The 15,091-nt window shown below is 39.0% G+C and overlaps 1 long non-coding RNA gene across 18 annotated transcripts in view; it reads right to left on the bottom strand.

Moving 5' to 3' along the window:
* Window positions 1–15,091, bottom strand: part of LOC129670376 (uncharacterized) — a 211,189-nt gene that overhangs the window by 21,697 nt on the left and 174,401 nt on the right. For 12 of the 18 annotated variants that reach the window (XR_008719186.1, XR_008719204.1, XR_008719198.1 and 9 more), the window contains 4 exons: window positions 10,563–10,718; window positions 3,555–10,361; window positions 3,321–3,357; window positions 2,988–3,126 (listed from right to left, as the gene is read on the bottom strand). This is a non-coding gene — a long non-coding RNA (uncharacterized LOC129670376). Of the gene's footprint in view, window positions 1–2,465; window positions 2,621–2,987; window positions 3,127–3,320; window positions 3,358–3,554; window positions 10,362–10,562; window positions 10,719–15,091 lie in introns of those variants that run through there. The other 6 variants (XR_008719202.1, XR_008719190.1, XR_008719195.1 and 3 more) reach the window with 6 other exon arrangements.

The following is a 15,091-nucleotide window of genomic DNA, read 5'->3' as shown; positions in this document are numbered from 1 at the left end:
TGCTAATAAACTTAGAAATTGAGAATGAGGACTTACTGATTTTTATAGAAATTTAACTCGGAAATTTCAGTCTGATAAATCTAATAATGAAATTACATACTTTTATTTCGTATTCAGTTTTTTTTTTATATTCTAGAAAACGTATATTTATTGTACTTTGTAAAGCACAATACAAATAGTTTAAAAATTTGGGAAAACTGTCTTTTCTTAATACTCAGTTTGAGAAGCAGTGGTCTATAAAGTACACGTTTAAAGTAGATTCCAACAATGACAATTTACGGATGGAATGATGAGTGAAGTAAATAGAGTTGGAGTAGCAATCTTCATTGAAATTCCAAAGAATTTCAATTAAAGATAAAGCAATGTCTATTTTATTAGATATTAGAATGGCTACTCCAATCCCCATCCAGAAAGGCAAAGAGGATGGACATCAGAAGAAAGAGAAAACTGGGAATAAGTTAGGAGCTGCCACAGAGGACCTCTGAAAGGCTCTACCCTGAAGACTATCAAAGCAGATGCTAAGACTTATGGCCAAACTTTGAAGAGATTTCAGGGAATCTTATGAAAGAAGTGGGAGTTAGTAAGACCCAGAGGGGACAGGAGCTCCGCAAGGAGAGCAACTGTTCCAAAAAATCTGGGCACATGGGTCTTTCCTGAGACTGATAGTCCAACCAAGTAGCATGCATGGAGATAACCCAGAACCCCTGCACAGATGTAGCACATGGAAGTTCAGTCTCTGAGTGGGTTCCATAGTAATGGGAACAGAGGCTGTCTCTGACATGAACTGATTGGCCTTCTCTTTGATCACCTCCCCCTGAAGGAGGAGCAGCCTTACCAGGCCACAGAAGAAGACAATGCAGCCACTCCTGATGAGACCTAACAGACTAGGATCAGAAGGAAGGAAAAGAAGACCTCCCCTACCAGTGGACTTGGGGAGGGGCATGCATGGAGAAGGAGGAGGAAGGGAGGGATTGGGAGGGAGGAGGGAGGGAACTACAGGGAGGATACGAAGTAAATAAAGTGTAATTAATAAAAAAAAATAAAATAAAATAAATCACCAGGAACAAAAAGATAAAGCAATGTCTTTAAATATATGCAGTGGTGCAATTATACAAGTAAAACTGCTGTTTTACCATATTCCCAAGAGGAGATGAAGGCAGAAAGACAGCAAGTGAAATACACAACATCTAAATAACTCAGCTATCTCACACTATTACTCATTAAAGGTTATTTGTTTCACATTAGTAGATAATATACATTTTGAAGAAAACACTTGGAACATTTATGCATATTGGTTTTGTATTTATCCACAGAGGAAAATCAACAAGTCACATAGTAGATGTTCTCTGAAAACAAAACAGCAAATTAATAACTAAGGCCTAACTAACTTGTATATCAGGGTTGGAGATCCGGCTCCGCAGCTAAGAACACGCACTCTTGTTGAGGAACCAAGCTAGGTTTCTTGCATCCATATGGGGCTCACAATAGTCTTTAACTCCTATTGTAAGAGATCTGACACCCTCTTCTGTCTTCCTCAGTCACCAAGCATGAGTTGGATGCACATACATACATACATACATGAGCAAATTTGTACACATAAAAGTAAATAAATCTTATTTGTATGTATCAAATACATAACTAGTGTGCTTCTTTGTTTTCAAAGTAAAAATCAATGGAAATTTTAAAAGTAGTTCTAATTAAACAAGATTAAAAGAATATGCAGACCAAATATTGCAGAAAAATGAAATAAAATGGAGGTGAACATTTAACTCAATAAGTTTGAGTATATAGATAGAACTGGAGCACAAAGAAAAGAAAAACATAACAGATCCATAAAAAAATGTGAGATGAACAAGAAAGCAACTGGAAAAACTCAGAACTTGGACAAAATAAACAGGATGAACTTTTACCTAGACAAATTAAGCAAAAAGAAATGAAAGTAAAAGAAAGTCCAGTGGTGTTAGGATTATATTACAGAAACAAAGGACTTTTCAAATCACATTTAAAAAACATTCATAGGCTATTAAGTTTGAAGACTTCGGAAAATGGACATATGTCTTTCAAAACTGTGACACAACAATAGCTGAAAACATGTGTGATTATTAGAAATTCTATGATAATAATTACAGAAAATAATGGATTTTAGAGTTGGTGGTGGGGAGACACAGACGGAAGTTACATGGGAAGAGAGGGGGGAAGTGAAAAAAAGCAGGAAATAAATAGATAAACGGAATTAATCCTAAACAAACAAGCAAACAAAAAAAAGATTCCCCAAAAGAAAACTGAGTACAAGCAAATAACCTCAAAATCCAGACTCAAATGGTTTATGGGTTAATTTAATAAGCCTTTCAAGAAAGAGATGAAATGTGATTTCGGTAAGGATGAAAAATACACTGCTGTGGTACATGCTGTTATTAAATCAACAGAGAAGGAAGCTCTGAGTACCTCAACACATGCACAGCTGGAGGAATTCCTAACTGCCAGCAGGTGAACTCCCCAGCATGAATGGGACCACATGCTGGGTGGAGCTGGAGGGAGCTTTGTGTCTGCTGCAGTCTCCTTTGTTCTCATGTGCTTGTCCATATGACCCAAACAAGCTACTCCAATGCAGTATCTGAGCCTGTACATATACATCATGTATGAATATCAATCTGTGAGGCATTCCTACGTTCTAATTAGCCCAAACTGACTTCTTGCATAAGCTTCTCACCAAACTACCTATATGCCTACACTTGCAATTCAAATTGCCATGTAAGCTACCATTATCTGTTCTGTCCTTACAAAGAAAAAACAAAACGAACAAACAAACCAACCAAAAACCTCCCAAACTCACGATTGACAAAGTAGGCTCTGCTATCTCTTTTGAAGTTGCCTTCTTGTCAATAAAGCTTACACGTTGAAATGAATGCTGCTCTGTATAATGTTCGGATTATATTGCACATTTACAGCTGGAACAGATACTAAAACCCGCCATAAAGAACACTTACTCTCTGTGTGCAGCAGCTGCTTCAGGAGCTGCCTAGCCCTCACACTTCCATCTTTCTTGTTTAACTGTGCATATTTTTGAGGAGTTTGGGGCCGGAAGGCAAAGGATTCTTTCTTCGTGTTGGGTTCGGATGGAAGTTACTGGAATTGGAGAAACAAACATTAAAGCGTGTTGATGCTCAAGGGTTGCATCATCTTAAATGGCATCAATATTTAAAATAATTAGGCTGGCAATTACAGGTGAAAGGCAATAGCAGATGATAAAAAAATAACTCCCTAAATGTCATAGATGTTGTTCATAAAGATAGACCTACGGCCAAAATGAGATTTCTCACCTGAAGTCCCTCAGAAGACAGAGTGCATGTTTTCTTCCTGGTGGAGACATTTCAAATTTCAGTTCTGTTATTTTCTTTTACTGGGGAAAATATATCTATTCCAGTAGGTTGTTATAAGTAACAGTGATAACAAATGAGGATTTATTTTGTACAGTGGTGCGTATGATAGAGTGTATAGATTTAAATATCTATCCAAAATTATCTTTAATTTTGTGTATCTATCTACCACCTCACCCTTCAAGGGAGTGGAGTGTGCCTGCTTTTGAATGCATTCAGCGAAGTCAAGCCTGAATTCCTGGGATGACTCCACGAGTCTTGGGATCACCACAAAACTTGCCCAGGGAACCATTCTGTCATCTGTGGCTTTGAGGCAATTTTTCATGGTTCACTGTAATCATTGAGAAACTTGAAGAGAAAAGATTAGTTAGCTGATAATGATTATCACATTTTTTATAGCTGCTGCAATCTGAGTGGCCCCGAGATTTCTGCTCTTCTGGGGGACCGTCTCCGTTAGTAACCAAAGAAATTAAGCCATGGCCACATCTGCAAAAGAGTAAGGAACAGTCTTTTCACAAATATTTCTGAGTTTCCCTAGGGGAGAATTTTCATCTCATCTCTTAAATGACATTTCTGCACATATATTCTTTCCTGGGAGGCCCCTGCTTGGGTTGACTGCTTCTCCACGCTTCCCTACCACCTAACCACAAACCAAGAATTCGGTTTTTGGTAAGATGAAAATAGAGATGGAATTTTCATTCATCCGTCATCGATGCATTTGAAAATGTTGTCCAGGAGCTATGAGGCTAAAAGAGTGATTGTGCGAGTGAAACAGGCAGTCTCCAGGCTCCTTGAAGGGTGTAGCTGAGACTGGGTGAGACGGATCTTAAACAAAGAACTACATAATAATTTTAAATAATTAATTATACTTGTGAGACTTACTAAAAGATGAACTGAGGAATATTCCTGCGACAGAATAAACAGCGACCTGTTGGTTTAGCTGGAAGCTGAAGTTTCCCAGGGAACAGAAGAGCATTGTAGCCGTAGGTAACTACACTATGAGGATCAGAGAGTAGAAAGCCTGAGGAACTGTAGGAGGCCAGTTGGATGAAGCAACTGAACGAGACGGACAGAGGCATAAGTGAGGCTGGAGAGAGAGAGCGGGACCAGGTCATAAAGTGACTTGCTTGCTTTATGAAGTGTCTCAGCATGGGCCCTAAGAAACGAGAAGCAACTTATGAATAATTAGTTTCGAACGTGACATGACCTAGAGCATTCTCAGAGATGTCTCGGTATGAAGAGACACCCAACAGTAAATTTAGTGAGATCTATACTCTATCAGGAAATAGTCTTTAAATTTTTCCCTCAAACACTTGCTAAACAGTCTTCTATCTGGCTGCAGAGGATCAAGTATCTTCGTCCTCTCAGAAGCATCTTATGTGTGTGAGAAGCAGACCTCAGGCTCCTAAGAGAGATGCTTAAAAAGAGAAAATAAATATTTCAGTATTTAGAAATTACCTCAGTGGATCTAAGTGCTTAGTACGAGGTTGCAATCTTGGTTTTGGCCTGGGAGGAACTGAACAGTCGTCTCCTTGTTCTTGCTTCAAGGAAAAGCCAGGGAAACAGAAATGGGTGGTGTTACTTAGTTCTGTCCAGGAACTGAGGAATTACTGCAGACAGCCAGGCCAAAGTCACGAAGCAGGCCCAGACAGAACATGGCGATGTCATTACCTGGGGTCACTTCCGTGGTGACTGATCAAGTGTCAGGAGGCTGAGTTTGATGCAAAGGGTGAGATGAGAAAGTTCCGAGGCCTTAGTTTTAGGGGAGCTGAATCACCTGTTACCGTTTGCCATCAGGACCACTATGCAGTTCTTGTGCGAAACCTCCTGGTTTGCCAGTTACAGCGCTCTCTCCTCAGCTTTCTCTAAGACTAAGATGTTCTAGAGAAAAACAGTCTGCTGACTCTTTCTCCTTGCCAAAGCAAAGGGATTCCTCCCTTTCTTGAGAAGCTACAATGGACAGATCTTGATGGAAGTAGATTGGGAATGTTGTTGCCACAAAGTAGAGCAATGGGAGGCCATAAGAATATACTAATAAATACACAAAGTTTTCTTTCGTCTTACATCTTGACCATAGTCTCCCCTCTCTCTACTCCTCACATTTCTTCTTCCCCCACCTACCTTCCCTCTGCTCACCCATCCCCCATCCAGTTCTCCTCCTTTTCTTTTCAGAAAACAGTAGGCATCCCATGGATATCAGCCAAACATGGCATAATCAGATTGCAGTAAGACTGGGCACCTCCCATCATATTAAGTCTGGATAAGGTGACCCGGTAGGAAAAAAGAGTCCCATACAAAAGGGTCAGAGACAGCCCCTGCTCCCACTGTTACAAGTCCCACAAAAAGACCAAGCCATACAACAACTTCAACACATATGAAGAGAGCCTAGGTCAGTCCCATGCAGGCCCTCTAGTTGTCAGTTAAGTCTCTGTGAACCCCTTTGAGGCCAAGTAAGTTGATTCTTCTGGGTGTTCTTAGCCTCTCTGGCTTCTACAATCCTTATTCCCCCTTTTTTACAGGATTCCCTTTGAGCCACCTAGTGTTCGGCTGTGAATTTCTGCTTCTGCTTCTATCAGTTGCTAGAGGAAGCCTTTCTGGTTATAATTGGGCTAGGCAACAATCTTTGAGCATAGCAGAATATCATTAGAAATTATTTCATTGATTTTTTTTTCTTTTTTGCCAGCCATAGTTGGTTCTATCCTCTGGGTCCTGGACCTCCAGGCAATATCAGGGGTGGCTTCCTCTCAGTGTAAGGTCTCAAGCTGGACTAGTCATTGGTTGTCCACTGTCACAGTTTCTGTGCCACCTGTACCCCAGCATACGTTATAGGCAGGGCAGGGAGTACTGAAGGTTTTGTAGATGGGCTGGCCTCTCAGGCCCTCCATCGGGATCCTTGTCTGCTTACAGGAGGTAGCCAGTTCTGTATGCTGCTCTGTATGCCTGATTTAAATGTGTGGCTTCCGAAGAAAGCACTTTAAAGGAAAGGGAAACAAAAGGCAAATATCAAAATCAGACTCAGATGAGATCCCGATATTAGAATTATCAGTTGCAAATTTAAAATAATAATGTGTCGAACAGATGAGTAATATTATCAGACTATGAATATCTAAAAAATGACCAAAGAGAAGTTGTTGAACTAAAAAACTGAATATGAAAATACAGACAGATTTCCAAGGTCTCATCAGCAGATCTAATGAAGATGGGAAAAGAATAAGACACTTGAAAGAACAATATAAATGTCCCAAACTAAAACAAAAAAAAGAAAATAATAATAAACAAGCAGACATCCATGGATCATGGGAAAATAATACAAGATATACCGACACAGACTAAGTAGAACTCTTAGAACATTATTGAAGCTCTATAAACACATTGACAAATGAGACTTAATATTTAGTTAACATTACATAAAATTTAAAATTTTTCTCTGACTGGCTTTATGTCAAGTGTTCGGCAGCATGTGTATTTAGCAGCTACCATTTAAGAAAACACAGAGATGAATAACACACTGCACTGTGAAAAAACCCTACTAGAGAAGATCATATAGAAACAATACTGTCAAGAGTCCTGTTCCTCCAGTAACAAAGATTTGTGTCCCTGTTCTCGATAAAGACCAACTAGGTGAAGTACTGACTGTAAGCAAAGAAACCATCAAGAATAAATATCATGAATACTGCTTTACACTTCGCTAATAGCTCCAAAAATGAATCTGTCCATGAATCATTTATTCTGTGGACTCCAGAGTTGTGTTTCATGAATGTTTACTTGTTAAGCCTCCCAGTGTTTGTTTTCTTTGTTAAACTAGTCTGTTACAGTTTGCACATGAGATGTCTCTCATATGCTCATGTGTTTGAACACTTGTTTTCCAGCTAGTAGTGATGGTTGGAAAGGTAGACCCTTTCTCAAAGAATTAGGTCACTGGGGATGACCCTGAAGGTTTAACACCCAAGTAGTGCTACTCTCGGCCACGCTCTTAGAAGTTTCTTTTTGAAATGGGTGGCTGTTATTTCGAGGACTCACTGCTGGTCAAAGGATGGAGAATAAGAGACTTTTGAAATTCTTTGTCCTAAAGGGGACGATAACACCATCCCCTACAAAGCTCAGGGAATGCTGTAGAAAGGGAAGGAGACTGAATATGAGAGCAAGAGGTTAGGAAGGAATACTGAGATACAACGTTCTCTGGATATGACATGGCTACTGCACTCATAAACTTGCTGCATTATAGATAGCTACGAAATACGTCCACAATACTGAATTTAAAAGAAACACCGTGGAATATAAAGGGTCAACTTAAGAGTAACATCTGACAAAAGGGCCATAAACTCAAGTGAACTCAAAGCTCACTGGCCAAGCAGTTTAAGGTTGAATATGATAAATGTTCAGTCTTTTTCTTAAGAATCTATATGAGTCTAACCTACTTTAATATAAATGTCTTGATGGATAACAAAATAAACACATAGCCAGTGACTTCAAACAATTAGGGTTCATATAGAGCACAGTACTGTGGGGTAGATAGTTAAGCTAGAGGTTCTTCTGACCCTGTTATTCTTTCTGACATGTCTAATGGGCCGCTCTGACAACATGTGCAGCTCATCAAGCAGGTCACTGCAGATGTGATGATCTCTTGGTGAAGGCAAAGGAGTAGGGAAAGATTAGTTACGTGTGCAGCACTTCTAGAGACTTAGAGCTAGACACTAGCAGTTGAACTGTGTTCTGTTGGAACACATGCCACAGGCTATCAAGGACAATACAGACTTGAAACATTTTCATTTCTTCATCAGGGTCAGGAGTCATATTTGCTCTCAATTTTACTAATTTACTAATAATGGAATGAATGTTTACAATGAAATGCATGAGGTAAGGTGTTTGTGTGTTAAGTCACACTTTGCAGTTTTAGCTCACATAATCACAGCATTACAGAGTGAGATGCATGACCTACATGAGAAAGAAAAGAGAGAAAAAAAACTGAATGAAGTCCATTGAGGATAACTACTCATAGCAAAGCTTGCATCCTTTTTCATCTGAGTGAGGATGAAAAAACATTATCAAAATGTATAACCAAGAGGTTTTGTACTTGAGTAGAGATAGTATATGATAAATTAAAATAAATATTTCAGTGAGGGAGTATACGTGTGTGTCTGTGTACGCATATATGTGTATGTGGACTCACAGTGAAAGTAAATATTACACTAAAGCTAGAAAGAGAAAACAACATTCCATCATCTTTTAATCAATGAAATAAAATAAAATAAAATATCATGAATAAAATCAGGAGGTAACTGTAACTCCAGCATTTGGGAGGCTAAGGCAGGAAGACGGCAATTTGAGAATCAGTCTGGGATACATAGTAAGACACCATCTCAAACAAACAGCCAAAAGAAAAAGATTAGAACAATATAACGAAGTAAACAGTAAGACAGAAAAACAAAGGCAGCTAATTATTTGTGTGTGTGAGTCCCTTCTCTATCTCCTTGCTTTCCTCTTCTCCTTTGTTTTCACAAGGGATCTGTCTAAAGAAGGCTAAGTTATGCATTTTTATATATTTAAAAAAAATTATCACCAGAAAAGACACATACAAATAAAAAGTCTCAACATGTGAGCTGTAGAGATGAGTTAGCAGTTGAGAACCCTGGCTGCTCTTGCAGAGGAAATGGGTTGAATCACCAGTGCCCACATGACAGCTAACAACCATCTTATTTAAATCCAATTCCAGAGGATCTATGCTCTCTCCTGTCCTTCACTGGCATCAGATACATGTGCACAGACATACATGTGGTAAAACACTCTTAAAACACAAAATAAAAATAAATCTTAAAAGAAAACAAAATAAATGAATAAATCTTTTCTTAAAAATTCCCAACACGGGGCTGGAGAGATGGCTCAGTGGTTAAGAGCACTGTCGGTTCTTCCAAAGGACCCAGGTTCAATTCCCAGCACCCACATGGCAGCTCACAACTGTCTGTACCTCCAGTTCCAGGTGATCTGACACCCTCACACCAATGCACATAAAATAAAGTTAAATAAATTATATATTTAAAAAAATTCCATTTAAAAAAAATTCCCAACACATAAAATTTAAAAGTTCAATGAACATCAGAAAATTTACTAAACAATTATACAAATATTGTTATGGTACCTTCAAGGTAAAATAAAATTCCTCACTTAGTATAATTATAGTTAAGTTGTAAAATGCAACAGAGGACTAAAGAAAGAAATGATGAGTTGTTGGTTAGAAGCTATGCAAATATGCGCTTCCATTATTGGTTGATTTTTATAAGCCTTCATATTTATGGACTTCTTTTGTAATCAGTTATAGTATCTGATCATCCATGGAAACATAGGAAATTTGAAGTTTCACTGACTTCAAAGATAATAATAACTAACCTAACCAACCATTCAGATCCTTCTCTTTCATAAAGAGTTAGATAAATGCATAATGACCTCAGGGTAGAAGGTCACTACCTATTTTGGGACAACAAGCAAGAAGGAAAGTATTAACAGAACATGATACCTCTGTTCTCAAGCACTTGCATAAAAGCACAGGTTCAATTCCCAGCAAGAGAGAGGGGGTAGAGTGAAGAGAGAGAGGGTCTGGGAGAGATGCAAGGAGACAGCAAACCAGATGTCAGTGAAGTATCCATCTAATAATGACTTTAAATTCAGTAACTTTTAACAGAGAAGAACTGTGATTCCTACTCTTCATGCTTTATTTTATTTTCATACTTCAAGGGACAAGAGTATGTATTAGCTGGGCTAAAATAAACGCTGAGGAACAAGAGGTGTAGCACTGACCTATAGTCCTCAGAAAGTAATCTATGGTTCTGGGGAAGTCCAGTGTGGAAGTGTTGGTCATAAAAGCTTGGATGGTGTTCACCACCTCCGTCTACTCCACGTTCAGAATCACCCACAAGGGTTTAGGGATGGCAAGGACATAAACGGGGAAACTTGCTCTCGGAGGTCTGGTGGGTTTGTCACGGAGCCTTTCTATATAAATAAAAGAGACACGGAAAATGGAAATTGCATTACTTTTAGTGCTGTGTTAAAAGAGAAAGGTCAAGTTAACCCCTTAAGAATTCAATGAGCAACATGATGTACTATGCGTCCGGCAGAGCAATCCCCGGATGGCCCTTATGGACATCTGGTGTGAATCATCCATCTTTTTTGCCCCATTAAAATCACTGGCACCTCATTAAAAGAGTTCGGCAGCTGAGCGCACACTTGATGCAGTCTTCAAGGGGTTAACGGAAATAGCTGTAGGGATCAAGAAGGTTTCTGTCTTCTAGGGCACATCCACACCCAGACAAAGAAGCCAGTTGAAGCATTTCCAGACCATCTAGTTCCCTGTCAAGATGAGAAAGGTATAGCCATGTTTGTGAAATGGGATTTTTAAAAAAAACTAATCTCTCCAGACTCTCTAAGTGTTAGCAGTTACATCTCTTAGGATTCGATGATTTCTTGGTTAGTAACAGGGATTCTGCGGGTACCTTAACCTTGACCTGAGAGTAGCAGTGAGTTCATAACAGGGTGTTTCAGATAGTCCTACTGAGTGCTTTGAAGGGTCACATCACAGTGACCCATCATTCTGCTTCCAGTCAGGTAGCTTTGGAGTCCGCAAAAGCAGGACCCCACATGCTTTCACTGACCAAACAGAGAAACATCAGGGTCCATCTGGATTCTGGTACTGTTCTGACCTTATCCCTCCTTATCTTCTCCATCTTCCTCCCTGTTTGTTTTCACCCTCTACCTGAGAATCTTTTAAAGCATGTCTAGTCTGTCCTTAGAAGGAAAGGTATTTCTGGTACGTAGATCAGGTTTTTGAAATAATAGTTAACAGTATCTTTACTTACCTATAACAACAGTACAAAAATAGCTCCTGTAGAAACAGAGTGTCACCTGTTATAACGTCACCTGTTACAGAGATGGACCCAACCTCAAGGTTTCCACACACCTTACATTTTAACAAGGTAAATCCTTCACTGATAGGTTACTAGCTGCTTGTGTTGGCTTCTACCAAACTTCTTCATGGGTTTAGAAACCACTAATAGAAGTAAGCAATAAATCAGCAAGATATGTAAAACTGTTCAACTCAAACAAAAGGTCAACTGGGTTAAACTTGAATCGCCAATGAATTGTAAGAAAAACAAAAACAACAGTTCCCTACTAATTACAAAACTACACCCTGTGTGTCCACATTTGCCCATTGCTGATAGGCCTGACTGCGAGCATTTTATATCTATCACATCAGCGAAAATGATAGACATAATGTGAGTATATGAATTCATAGTCACTATTAGAAGGAAGATGTGGTATCTATTTGAATGAAAAATTGAAGCTACAAAAACATATGGTTCTATTGCTCTGCTTTTCAGGATTTTTCATTCAAAAATACCTAAGATCGGGGCAAGAGGTATGGCTCAGTGGTTGGTTAAGAACACTTGTTGCTCTTGCAGAAAACCCAGATTAGGTTCCTAGCAGCCATGTAGTGGTTCAAACAATCTGTAATTCCAGCTTCAGGAGATCTGAACTTTGTAGGTACCAGACATACATTTGAGACACACACACACACACACACACACACACACACACACACACACACGTAAACACTCATACATATTTATAAATAAGTTTAAAAAGTATGTACCAATTCTTTTCAACAAGTGTATTTACATAATATTATATAACAGCTAAATCCAGAGAAAGAAAAAATCCAACTAAAATTTAGGTATCTAAATTGCTTAAATAAGTTATGGCATACCAATATGGTCTATTATTCTGAAACCTTAAAAAAAGAACATAACATAATATTTTATGCTATATAAATACATGCTTGCAATTTTATCAAGAAGATCTCAAACAATATAATCAAGAAGGAAGATCTTAAACAATGAAATGAGTCTTTATAAGAATATTTCAGTGTACTCATAATATACACAAAATATATATCATAAAACATGTCATGGCAAAGGTATAGGTATAGGATTGATGTATCTTCTTCTCTTGGCTTATTTCTTTAATCTTCTAATTATAACAAATACCCCACTAGTGTCTTCAAAGTTTCAGAAAACATAACCAATGCTAACTTGTAGAAAGAAAATATATTGGAGTTTCAGAGGACCGACATTCCAGGTTCTGTACAGGTGACTTTTTCTGAGCTCTCCTACATGGAGAAGTGTTGTACCTAAGCAGAAAAACAGTGTGGTAAACAAGAGTGGAGTGTCTGAGTGTGCTTGATGAGTCAGCTTAGGCACATTGGAAGGAATAAATTTGTCTCGGTGCTCTGCTGCAGCATTACTGACCAGTCCATTCTGATGTTTTCTATCCTGACCATCACAAGATGGCTCTGACCATTCCAGAAGACTCCATATTCTTTCTCCAAGTTCAGAGGTGAGAATTAAATCCAAGCAACAGTCTTGAGACCCTAACAAAACTAACAAGTGCTTGTTCCAGAGACCTTTCCTACAGGAGATGTAATTTAATATGTTGGTTTGTATAAAACCTTCAGTGAATTCCTAAGAACTGTAGCATCAGCCTCATAAAAATCACTTGACTGGAACTGGAAAAGGAGACTTTGTTTTCTTGTTTGCTTGCTTGTTCTTAAAGATTTATTTGCTTTCATTTGATGTGTATGTGTATTTTGTTTGCACGTATGTCTGTGCCTGGTGGCCACCAAGGCTGGATGAGAACATAGACTTCCCTGAAACTGGAGTTACAGACTGTTTTGAGCTGCCATGTGTGTGTTAGGAACAGAAAGTGGGTCCTCTGAAAAAGAAATCAGTGCCTTTAACTTCTGAACTATCTCACTAGCTCCTGGTTTGTTGTTAAGAGGTGGAATGGAATTTTATATAAGAAGTGGGAAAAAGTAAGAGCTGGAGGGGACGGGAACTCCACAAGCAGAGCAACAGAACAAGATAATTTGAACACAGGGAACTTCCCAGAGACTCATACTCCAACCAAGGACTATTCGTGGAGATGACCTGGAACCCCTGCACAGGTGTAGCCCATGGCAGTTCAGTGTCCAAGTGGGTTACATAGTAATGGGAAGAGGGACTGCCTCTGACATAATCTGATTGGCCTGCTCGTTGATCACTTCCCCCTGAGGGGGGAGCAGCCTTACCAGGCCACAGTAGAGGACAATGCAGCCACTTTTGATGAGAACTGATAGACTAAGATCAGAAAGAAGAGGAGAACCTCCCCTATCAGTGGACTTGGGGAGTGGCATGCATGCAGAAAGGGGAGGGAGGGTGGGATCGGCAGGGGAGGAGGGAGGGGCTTATGGGGGGATACAAAATGAATAAAGTGTAATTAATAAAAAAAAAAGCAAAAAAAAAAAGAGGTGTCTTATGATATACCACCAGAGGAGATGGGGAAAATAAATATCTCTCAAATAAACAAATACCCATCAGCAAATACAAATGAGACCTGTAATATCAGAAAAATAACTAAGTTACTATACTAAAGTTTTGGCTCATAATAGCACCTGCGCTTGAAAGATCTAAAGAAATTCTCCACATTAATCAAGACAGGAAGTCTCCCGGAGCTCGCTTTCAATTAAAAGCAGAATCATTACAATTAATTTGCCAGTTGCATCTTTTCAACTATCACGGTTTAAGCTTCCTGCTTGGACTGCCATGATGCCTACAGAAAGTGCCGCATGCTCCTATCCTCCCTGAGATGATGCCTTCTTCAGTCATCTCCGAGGATTATCGCTTTCCCTATCTAAGGGGACATGGAGTTAGTGAGTCCATTTTGCATCATCTCATATTTCTTGTTTACTGAGTATATAATCTGTGTCAGGTGGAGATTACGCACAATTCTTACAATGACACTACCATGTAGTATTCTTGTCTCAGCTCCAAATGAGGAAAAACAACTTATTTTGTTTAAACATTTGTGGGTTTTTTTGTTTTGTTTTGTTTTAGCAAATGGCTTAGCTAAGCTTCCATCCTAGGTCACATGAAATCAGAATATGCCATCATCCTAGTGATGGGCTGTGCTGCTAAGCTCAAAGCAATCCCCGTACTCTGCCCAGATGTCCCACATCAGAGAGGATGTCCTGGCTAGGGTGAAGGTTATGAAACTTTGTCTTCGTTTGTCTTCCCACTCTGTCAGCTTTCTTAAAGCTAAGAGATTCAAGTCGTCTCTGAGCAGACCTTTCCCATCAGAGCCCCTTTAATTTCTGCCCTTATTTATTCTGTTCAGAGGTGGGACTTTGGGTTTAGTTGTCTCTAGAATGTGTTCCCAACTCAAAGCAATGGCTGAAACAAACTATGTCTCACTTCTGGGCTTTCAGTGCTTTTAAAGAAAACGTCTTTCTTTGGTGAGTGAGGTGGTAGTGGGGTAAATTGTTCTTGGTACCACAATATGTTTTATTCTATCTAAGATTATCTGCGTGAAGTACTAGAAAGGTTTTGTCTTACGCAGCGGCATTCGTTGCATCTCCTAATTTCCAAATTAGAAGTAGACTCTTGGGCAGATCAGACATACTGTGGGCTGTTTGAGTTGGTTTTTCAAAACACGTGTAAAGCTTTAGTTTGCTTGTTTATAATCAAAAAACAAAATAAAAGTACACAAATGTGCATGGTGATAGATGGATATATAAAAAGGCAAGAACGGAAAAATAACATGTAGCTTCCTTTTCCTAGATTCAAAACCATAACTATATAGATGATAGATAGATAGATAGATAGATAGATAGATAGATAGATAGATAGATA

Source organism: Psammomys obesus, unplaced genomic scaffold (assembly GCF_907164565.1).
Source record: "Psammomys obesus unplaced genomic scaffold, mPsaObe1.curated_primary_1811, whole genome shotgun sequence".
Classification (NCBI taxonomy): domain Eukaryota; kingdom Metazoa; phylum Chordata; class Mammalia; order Rodentia; family Muridae; genus Psammomys; species Psammomys obesus.
The sequence above is the reverse complement of the archived record's forward strand: the minus strand, read 5'-3'. Positions and strand labels throughout refer to the sequence as shown.